Source organism: Ochotona princeps, unplaced genomic scaffold (assembly GCF_030435755.1).
Source record: "Ochotona princeps isolate mOchPri1 unplaced genomic scaffold, mOchPri1.hap1 HAP1_SCAFFOLD_3492, whole genome shotgun sequence".
NCBI classification, from domain to species: Eukaryota; Metazoa; Chordata; class Mammalia; order Lagomorpha; family Ochotonidae; genus Ochotona; species Ochotona princeps.
Genome location: NW_026696378.1, coordinates 4,047 through 15,195, shown reverse-complemented (window position 1 = coordinate 15,195; position 11,149 = coordinate 4,047).

Below are 11,149 nucleotides of genomic sequence, written 5' to 3'. Positions count from 1 at the left end.
CGAAGCCTCACCTAACTGCCGATGCCATGGTCTTTCCGAGTTATTTGAAAACATGGCATCACACACCGCCGCTTATGCGGCTGCTTCTGCGCTGCAGGGAGATAATCTTACACTTACTTCCTTTAAGTAACTCGCCCACAGATGCTGTAGCTGTCTTCGCAGCAGCTCTGGTAATATTACAGCTACTTCAAGTAGCTGCTAAACCGATGCCGTTACTGTCTAAGCAGCTGCTGTGCACAAGCAACAGCTGTGCTGGTGCCAAAGCTATACCGGGTAAGCGGCAGACAGATACCATTGCTGTCTCAGCAGCGGATACGCATGTATCACAGCTCCTACAAGTAGCTCATAAACAAATACTGCTGCTGTATGATCAGCAACTGTGCCGGTCAGCGATACAGATATGGCGTTGTGCTCACGAGAGTAGTCGCGTCATATATGCAGGCTATGCCATTGGTGGTGCTGAATTACGTGCGCAGTATCTGACAGAGATAACTAGCTTTCTCCACCGCAGAAGAATTATACTTTTCATAAACTACTTTCTTTCATTGCCTCCCCCCGCAACACACTGCTGTAGCTTCTCTATTTTCTTGCATCGACGTCTGCATGTATGCTGCTGTTGTCACTGCAAAACACAGCGCGGTGTTTTCTTCAATTTCAACGATGGAAACAGGTGACGCTGCCACGAGTCTTGCGGACCGCAGCATTTCTGTGGTTCGAGGAAATTTGTAGAGGACCCTTGCTGCTCATAATAAAAATGATTGAAGCATTAGATTTTCGAGATTTGCGGCGTCGATATAATACAGGCTCATATATCGAGAAATCGTTGTTACTTATAAGAAAAAATGGTATCAGCTTTCGACGAAGGCGGCATTTGAATGGATGAGAATGATGAAGAAATCGCTGCTGCAGCGAAGCAAGCTACGACAGTCTCGTAGCTGGTGGTGTGAGTCTCTAAATAATGTGCTGCTGCTACAGCTTCAGCTTCTAGTGCTGTAACCGCTGCGGCTGATCTACAGATATATAGCATTTCAAGCTGATTCATACGTATATTCTAATTCGACTCAGAGCCCCGAGTATAATACACAGCGCCGTCGAATGTGGTATCTTTTGCGTAGTGGTCGCACAGTTTATAGCGTCCCGTCCGTAAATATAACTCGATTCTTTGGCCTTTGTGTGTAGCGGGCCCCGAGTGCGTGCGCTGACGGCACGTAAAGATGTAATCTGCCTGGTGTAGGTTATGTTCTGATGCTGATGCTAACACACAGTAGACTGAATGTACTTCCAACTTTTTAGGTGGTCCGGTGCTGTTCCCAAAATGGTAACCGGTATAGTAGTTTTTCCTGCAAAGGGTTAGTGATGAGCTGTATAGTAGTTTTTCCTGCAAAGGGTTAGTCATGAGCTGTGCAGCTGGTCGAAACAACGCAGCTGTCTTCACCGGTAAGGACAATTTGAGAAGAGGAAAGTTTGCAAACGAAAGCAGCAGTGCAGATGACCATGCTGAAAATGATGCAGCTACTGTTGACGTTAGTGACGTATGTGTGGGTCATATGCTGCTGCTGTGAGAGTGCAGTTATACCCGTCGCAGTTCTTGAGGGGCAGTTACATCATACTAGCATTCGCAAGCAATGAAATTAGTAGCAGTTTTAAAGTATCGCATGCCTGGCCAGTGCCAGTACCTGCCCACATGAGGGGTGAAGTACTGCAACTTTTTTTTCGAAAACTGCTAGAAAGGTTCAAGGGTCCCTTCTAATGATGCGTACTGTGGTAGATTAGGCCACCTGTACTGTTTCAGCCTTGCAGCATAAACGGTTTTGACGGGCTCATATACATGCAATTTGAAAATCATGTGGTTGAATAATTTGGCTGACAGTGCCGAACGTTTTGCCTGAGAATCAGAGCATAAAGCGTAAAAGAAAGCATGCGCAACGTGCTACGAGTACGGACTCCGGTATAACGAGTGACATGGTCGGGACAGCGCATTCTGAGGCTCCTAAATGCACTGTTGTTGTTTTACCCAGCCCCCTGAAGAGACCAATGAAGCTGCAGGTGCTGCTGGACATGTCATGAACTACCTTCACGCCGAAGCGACATGTACTGATTGTCAGGCTGTAGCAAATGGTTTCTTCCGCCACAGGCGTCCTCTCACAACCCTCCATGCCTATTCGTAAGCAACTGTTGTTGCGTACGTATCACGAGGATGACGAAACGAGACGTACGCCAGTAGCGCAGGCACAAGCAACAGCTTTCCTGGAAGCAGGAACGCTGATGCTGTAGCAAAGTACTGAACTCGTACGGCCATTACACATGGAACGTGTTGGTTGTCAATGCAGTCATACACGGGGGCGAACGCCGAACGCTTCGTGTACCGATGAATGCACGAATGACAGCGGAATGCAGGGTTGAGATCAGGTTTCCTGCTCTTACCAGTGGTTAAAGAGGAAGCGAATGAGCTGCACACGGCTTAAAGTATTCTTCGCGGATCTTTTCATTGCTTGCGCATCCGCTACAACTGCTCCTACGAAAAGGCAGGCATTGTTGCGGAATCACTGCGAAGGCGAGGATAGCTGTTGCTGCTGTTGCTTCTGCTGCTGCCAGTCCGGGTGTCGTCAACCAGCGACAAGCACATGAGTTGGTGTGTGTTCTAAATATCTGAGCCCAACGTAGAAGTGTGTCACTTGTTTCAGTAGTAATGACAATAGGATGCTGGAGCAATTCTTTGCTCTGCTTGCATTTGGTAACCTCTAATAGCCTGTTGCTCGGAAAAACCCTTACCGTGTTTAAATAAGGCAGATGCTGCCGGGGCGCGCGTGTAGTGAGAAAAGGCGCTACAGGGGGTATAGGCCTTTTCAGTCCGAAAATCGATGTGTGTGTAGAAGGTGCAGTTGCAGCAGCATCAGCCGGACACTGTCCTATCGTGCAGACCAGCCGACGTTCTCAAGCAAAGAAAATGCGCTACAGGGCGTATAGGCCTATTCAGTCAGCAACTCGAAGTGTCCAGGTGAGGTGCAGCTGCGGCAGCACCAGCCAGACGCTGTCCCATTATGCACGTCCAGTCTGCGTTCTCAAGCCGATCTGATACATTGACGAGTGGCTTGTGCAAGAGTTCTTAGGCTAGAAAGGTAAAGCGCCAATCCCGCCGTTCCTGCCGTGAGCCGCACATCTAGCACGTGTTCACTGGGTATTTACGTGCCCCACCTCCTTCATTTGACCAAACATGTCTGATCTGTGAGCAGGTGCCTGCGTTTCTTGGCTTCAAACAGCCGGAGTAATGCGCTTGAGTTTTGTATCTTTCTCTTTACTTCCTCTGTCAAGAGTGTAGGAACGAATCTGCACAGCACTTCCTTGTCAAGCTCGCCCAATTGTGCACTGACAAGCCCCACACGCATTCACCGGTGGTTACGCGTAGCCAAATGCTGGTGAGCGTTGTAATGTAAATCGTGCTAGGCCGCTATGACGCTTTCAGTCCTATCGCAACCGCAGAAGCACTTACAGGTCATACAGAGGAAAGCGTGGATTCACGCGTGTCTCTGTGTGCATATAATGGTGGCTGTGCGCAAGTAGAATGAAGGTAGCACCCTGGACACACGAAGGCGCGAATACGTGTCGCCTTACGAAGAACAAACACTCAAGAAAAATGACACGAACAGGTTAGCACGGTGAAAGCCAACTATGTGGCTAAACGTTCGAAACGGCGCTCTGGTAGAGGGATACCTACACAGGTATACAGGAGGTCCCTTTACACGAACAATCAGGCTACCCGCTTGTGTGGACGACTGATTATCCCTCCTTATACGTATGTATACAGATATATGTGCGTGTGGCGAACACGAACCCCATATAGCAACGGAACGTTGAGATCCTGCGTTGGCAAGAGCGCAGGCTTGCACCAAGGTGAGATTGATTGAAGAGTTTTTATTGTGAGCCCGAGACGATGCACGTGCGATGGCCACAGAGATACTACGTAGGTAAAATCACACGTTTGCGCACATGCAAGTGCGGCGTATAGGGCATACAGCGGTGTACACCGTGGTTTTCGTAGTGCCTCACACGTCGCGACCAAGAAGCACTTTTCTTTCATCCAGTGCAGATACGCTACAGTTCTGTTGTTTCACGCCATAATGCACAAAATCGTTCGTTCGTCTCGTTGTCACTATACTCCTCTGCACGCGTGTCTCCCAAGAATTCGCAGTGACACGTACACAGAACTCTTCACGCTACATAACAGAGGCACTCAATACGTTTGACACATGACTATGCCTTCAATATTATCGGCTTCGAAATCTGGCTCCTGTGTTCGGCACATGGTCAACGCAGGGGCCTCTCTGACCAAGGGGTTTGGGACCACACAACGTTGCAAACAATCGTGCCACGTTCCACCGAAGAGCTCATGTATTTCGCGCTGGAAGTCGAATTTGGCCCGGTGAATATTGTGCTAGTCTTTGCAGAAGTAACACAGTGTTGCGTCTCCGCAACATTCGGTGTACGTAGAAGTACCATGTGTGCAACCATATCGAGAAAGCAGCACAGGGGCGCTCGTATTTGTTCATGGAAATGTATGAGCGCGTGTATCTGTACATCCGCTTATGAATGCATACGTTTGTGTAAGCGTATACTCAAATGCGAAGGAATGACACGCGTACATACTTATGTGCGAGACGCGTGATGTGTATTGTGGATTCCAAACCGATGTGCAAAGACAAGTCTGGTTGCACTGGTTGACATAATCACGGTTATATTTGTTTCAAGGCATGGTGCAGAGTCCGGACTGAAAATCTACAGCCTTGTGCTGAACGACTGGCTGTAAAAAGCATGAAGACCTCCTTGCACACCTGCCTGCTTCTGTCTGACTGCACGTCCTAGAACACCTGACACGGGTGGATGGCAGGGAGAAGCCGCATGGACATAACGGTGCAGAAACGAAGAGACTAATTGAAACGGAACGGAAGAAACTGCCATCCCTAGTGATGCTGTGGCCGTGAATCTGCAAATCCTACATGTCCCCACCTGTACCGCATACACGCGTGCCCTATCTTTGAACGTAAACAACTATGGCCTCGTAATCTATCGTGCGACGAAAAGTCAGTTGGCGTCACGTTATCGTTAGGAGTTGGCATCGGTGAAAGCCGAAAGTGAACTGATCGCCATTTAGTGTTCGAAAATCCATGTCTTCACGCAGAACACCTGTGTTTACAAAATCGACCCACACCTACGGTTTCTGAAAAATTCTTTCCATGTACGGCTGTGGCCCATGTTACACAAACTCTGATAATCTCCGCGTCTTTAAATCAGTTATTTCTATCTAGCGCGAATGTCAGTCACACTTTGTGTCATATCCTTCGTTTTGCGGCGCATGTGTGGTCTCGGTGCCTACACGTGAAGGGGAAGTTGACAGAGTTTGCTATACGGTGGCAGTGCTGTAGCTGCCCTGGAGATTCATTATACATAGACGCAGCAACATCGAACACCCACGCATATAGTTCGTGCATTGCTCGCGCCTACGTTTGAATAACAGAGACACAGAGACATGAGGTCTCGTGCTTATACTTGCTAGTATGCTATATGCGCAGGCCAGGAAATACAGGATTACAGACTCAACGTAGTGGGCCAGAACTCCTACTTTCACGTCTGCCTGAATAGCCCGTGAAATTTCTTTGTACATGCATCTCTGCTATTCCGTTGGCCAGGGTTCAGAGACACATTTGATTACCAATATTGGAAACTACCTGGCGAATCTTCCAAAGCAAAAAAATTGTCCAATCACTTCTTTTTATTCGTGCCATAACATATAATATGCTCCGCAGAGTTACGTCTATTGAGCCTGTCGTCCTGTTGCGTGTAAGCGCGTGAAATCAGTATACAGGTGCGTTGACACGTTTTTGGTCGACAGCTTTGCAAGTTTCCCGTGGACCTTTTTCGAAACAATTGTTTTTCATGATCCACACTTCTGAAGTGCCAAGAATGAGACGCTTCCCCGTATTAACAACTGGTCACCTCCTTCTGCTCGAATCACGGCGCGCCAGGTATTTTTTACACTCCACGGGGCTGGTATAGTGACAGTGCCTGCCGCGCAGCTTTGAAGGCTCGATTGAATCCGCATGAAATATCTTTTCGTCACTTTATGTGGCCTTCAGATTTGTGTTGTTTGCTACGTTACCAAAATAAAGCAACAGTGGCCTCACCCACATCCTCGGGAAATTTCACTACTGCCACGTAGTTCACAGGGTTGTGGTAGTAGTATTCGATGGAGGTTGCATGCGAATACGACCCTCTCTCTATTCGCGTAGTACCAGGAAGAGGTGGAGGTGGGCAGGTGGCAAAACAGTTTTTCATAAGCATTATGCCGCTGTGGCTAAAGGTTCAAAGTGTATTTTTCATCCTTAGAGCAGCACTTAGTCGGCAGGAATTGCTGCGGTGAACAGTGAGCTGAAGTGTCAGAAGGGAAAGAAGTTGTCTCAATGGAACCACATCAAAAACGCACCACTCACTCCGCAGCATCAAATTAGGCGCGGTATACCCCCCCTTGTGAAACGTATGTTCGACTGCGTATTACTGTATTCGTATATTGATATCAGTTGCGTTGCTCCTCTTCTTCTTAGCAGTGGAGCAGCGTGATTGTATAAATCTGTTTTTCAGTATTTTTTTGTTTTCGTTCGACGATGCCATTATTTGATCTTGGGAGGGCTCAACGGTGATTCAGTGTCTTTCTTGTGCTGTTTCCACCACTTCTGCGGCACCCTCTTCACAGCTGCTGCTCATCGCGTCTTCATCTTCGTGTCAGACTCGCACCACCTTCTTAACACGCTCCTGCTCCGTATTGCGCGTACCTTTCTCCTTACGCCCTACAACTGTACTGCGCTTCTATCTCTTGCATGTCACTACCCCAGCAGGAGCATTTTGAGTTCTAGGACAAACGCTCTTTCATCCACTTCTTCTGGGGAAAATTTGATCGAACTAGTCACTTCTGAAAAGTCTGACCGTGGTGTTACTAGGAAAAAGGGTATCACTCTCGACAGACGTTGCTACCACCTCCTCAAGAGCCGGAATCTTCCCTTCGCCGAAGTCTGATCGCGCATCCGTGTACATACCACTATTCCACTGTACATACATACATATCTGTATATTCATGAACATCATAAATATCTATGCTCGTTGAGGAGTAGGGAATGAATTTGTTTGTATAAGAGCCCTCTATTTCGGCTATATTCTTCTGTCTATTATGTACGGAAGCATTCTACACTGACTTTCATATGATTATCCCTAGTACGGATTTTTTTTTCCTAGCACCACACACCACAGTATGCCCTTCCCTGCTGTTTAGAGTACCTACAGAAATAGTCTCATAAGTACATAAGAAAAACCCAATACATATATTCATATATATATATGTATATATCTCTATATATACGCGATATACGCGTATTACCTACGTACGTGTAGAGGCTTTTGAACGAGCAGCCTTCGTCCGTCGAGGACACTATATCTCCTCGTGCGTATGTTTCCGGTGGCCATCGAGTTCAGTTAGCGTGAAAAGGACTAGTCGAGAGTGGTGGCGCTTGTACTGAGACGCGTTACTGTGGCCTCTCATACACTGGGATGGGCATGTATATGTCTGCAGTTCCACGCCCAAGTAGAGAAGAGACGCTGCACTCGGCAGCAAGAGCTACAGCCACAGCAACAACAGCAACAAGAGCGACAGCACCAGGAAAGCAGCAGCATGGGCATACATCAGAAGCAGCACAGAGCAGCAGTACGTTGTTTCATGAGAATAGCAACAACAGCAGTTGTTATGTTAGGTACGCAGTGCGGTGTTTAAAGATCAATAGTAATAGCAGCAGTCCGTTATTATGGAAGCAACAGCAGCGGTAGAAGTCACAGGAAAAACCATCCGTTGCTAAAAGCAAGCAACAGCACAAGTATTCAAGCCAGCAGTACGCTCATTTTTTGATAGCTGCTGCTAATCTAGCAAGAGTCTGATGTCAAGAGAAGACGAGAAGAGGTAGTTTTAGCATCAGTGTAAGTGCTATTGTAAGAATAGATTTATGGCAATCACAATCAGTTGTTGCCGTAAAAAGCTCCGAAGTGTTTTTCAATTTCGACTACTCATATAACTCCCCTTGAAATATATATACAATGTTAGGATCACCTATGCTACAGCCACGACTATATTGCTAGAAATAATATGTTATAATAGTAATAGTAGTAGTAGTCCGTAGGGAAATATCGGCAGTACAGTGGCCAACAGTATTCCCAGTAGCGGCAGAAAGTATAGTAGCGGGTAGATTTTGTACCACAGTAATGTTCTTACCGTCGCTCATACTAAAAGCAACAGACACGCAGGCAGGGAAGAATGCTTCTCTGTACATGACGCAGCAGCGTTAATAGAAACAGCAACGGCAGCAGCAGCACCACTCAGCCCACACAGTCGCAGTATTGTTTTAGCAGCTTCAGAGAAAGACGGCAGCAGCGGCAACAGCAGCTGTCGTAGCAACACATTCTCTCTTCCCACACAGCGCCAGCACAGAAGATACACAGGCCACAGCAGCAACAACAGCAGCAGCAGTAGCAGCGTATCCGCAGCTCTCCTACGACCAGACAACAGGATATTACAGCAGCTCTCACAACCGCGCACACAGAAAGTAGAAGGATCTTTACCTCCTCAGTACACACACACACATACATACATACATACAAATAACACACACACGGACACACGTGATATATACACATGCATATAGTGTTTATATCACAGTGATTCTCACACTAAAACATGAGAAAAAGTAGACCCAGTACTTATAGTAGTAGTAGTAGTAGTACGAGCAGCCGCAGTTCTGTATCGGCAGCAGTTTCCTACAAAAACAGCAACATAAGCAAATCTATAGCACACTTACGATTCTATTTGGAGAGAAGATACGGACGTATGTAGTGCCGGCTACTCGTAACAACTGCAAACAAAAGGAGAAGCAAGAGCAGCAACAACAGCAATCGCAGCCATGAACACACCACCAGCATCACGAACACGACAACAACTACGGCTACCCACACAGCAACAACAACAGCAACACTTATACTGATCTTAACAACAGCAGTAGCAGCACTAGTAGTAGTAGTAGTAGTGAACACAGCTGCAGCAACAGCAGTGGCAATAAGGTAACAACGACAGCAGCACTGAAATGAGCAACACCGGGCTGGTTTTTCGTTGATACGAGTGACGGAGAAACAGCAGTGACTGGAGCAGAGTTTTCGCGGGTCTTCTCTTACGTATAAATTCCGTATAACTGTAATTGATGCTGTAGGGGCCACACCATATGTAGTAATTTGAGAAGGTACTATTACTAGAAGTGTACATACCTCTCTGTAGATCCTGAGGCCACAATACATATGCGTATATATGTGAATACGGATCTGCCTATGGGTACATATAAACCTCTATATGTATGTGAGTACGGAACTACGTACGGGTATATATACACTTTTGTAAAGGCCTAAGTGTTTTACAGAGGTAGATTCTTTCGCGCATCAAGACTGCACAGCAGTGCAGTAGTACTAAGACCACTACAGAGTACGACAAGCAGCACGGGAAGTGTTGTAGTAATAGAAGGAGGAGGAGAACATACAATTGGTTTTGTGAAGCAACACACAACGGTAGTAGTCGCAGCAGCAGCAGCAGTAGTGTCAAAGAAGATCTTTGAAAGACACAAAAGCAGTTGCTTCATCAAAAGAGAGACGAAGTAGGAGTAGAATACAAGGCAGGGACGAGAGAGAGAGAGAGCAGGGGCATCGCAATAAACGTACAGAACATAGCAGCAGGACGAATGTGCTGGAAATTATTACTTGCAGCAAGTGAGAAAGGGAACAAACAGGTGAAAACCAGTAGGTCCTCTCCCAGTTGCAATTTGACATACGCTTTAAGCAGCTGCTGCATTAGAGAACGAAATGAAAACAAAGAAGAGAGAAGAAAACCAAAATAGCGAAGAGCACATATGGCAGCACTCATACACGGATGATAGTAGGAGGAAGGCAAAGATTTAGAAACCAAGTACCTGAAACGAACGAAAAGAGATAGAAGTAGAAGAAAACAAAGACGACGGCGCTGAGGCAGTGTTTTTGTTGCTGCGGCTGCTGCACTGCATGCAGATGCATGGTGCGAGGGGAGAGATTGTCACGCGTTGCTGGAAGGTCCACATAAGGAGCAGCAATAGCAGCAGCTGTTTTTGCTAAGGAAGGCGAGGCTATTTGAAAGAGAGCGTTATATTTGAAAGAGAGGGTTATATTTGAAGATGAGGCGATTGAGAAGAGATAACTAATTTTTCAAAGAGGAGGCTCTTACGAAAAAAGTGTTACATTTGAAGTGCATGCGGAATTTTTTGAAAAAAAAAAACTTGTCATGTAGTAGGATGTGAAGGACCTGACACGTTACATGTATATGTCTGCAAAGCGGCTACTCATATAAGAATTTTCTGTGAAGAAAGGGCTTAGAAGTCCAGCTCTGTTAGTTGATACAGCGTGAAAGAAGCAGAAGCAGTACGTGCCCAAGAAACATCAGCCAGGTGTGTTCTAATTGTAGAACCCTATCGCTTTCTCTGGCAGTAAACACATTCGCGAGGGGTGAATGACTCACAAGCGGCAGCAGCAAAAAGGCAGGAGCAGCTACAATAGTAGTCAAAGCTACAGCAATAGCCAGAGCTACAGCAATAATCATCACAGCTACAGCAATAATAACACCTACAGCAGTTGTCACAGCTTTCCAACAACAGCCAGAGCTACAGCAATTGTCACAGCTGCAGCAATAGCAGTAACTGCAGCACCAACCAGTAAGAACAACAGCAGTAAGAGCAGAAGGAGGAATAGCAGCTGCAGCAACAGAGGATGAAAGGAGGACAGCAGCAAGGTGCAGAAGAGGAAACGACACAAAGTAGTATCGTAGCAGCATTTCGGAGACCGAAAGCACGGTAATAGCAGGAGCAACAGTAGTAGTAGTGACATTAATAATTGTATGAAAGGAAAGAACAGCAGCACAGAAAAATATTCAAAACTCCAGACGTGCTTTGTGGGGAACATTGTCTAGACACAGGCTGCAAGCGGTGTTCGACTACTGCTTCAGTAGCAGAAGCACCAGCAACAACTGCAGCAGCAGCAACTGCAGCAGCAG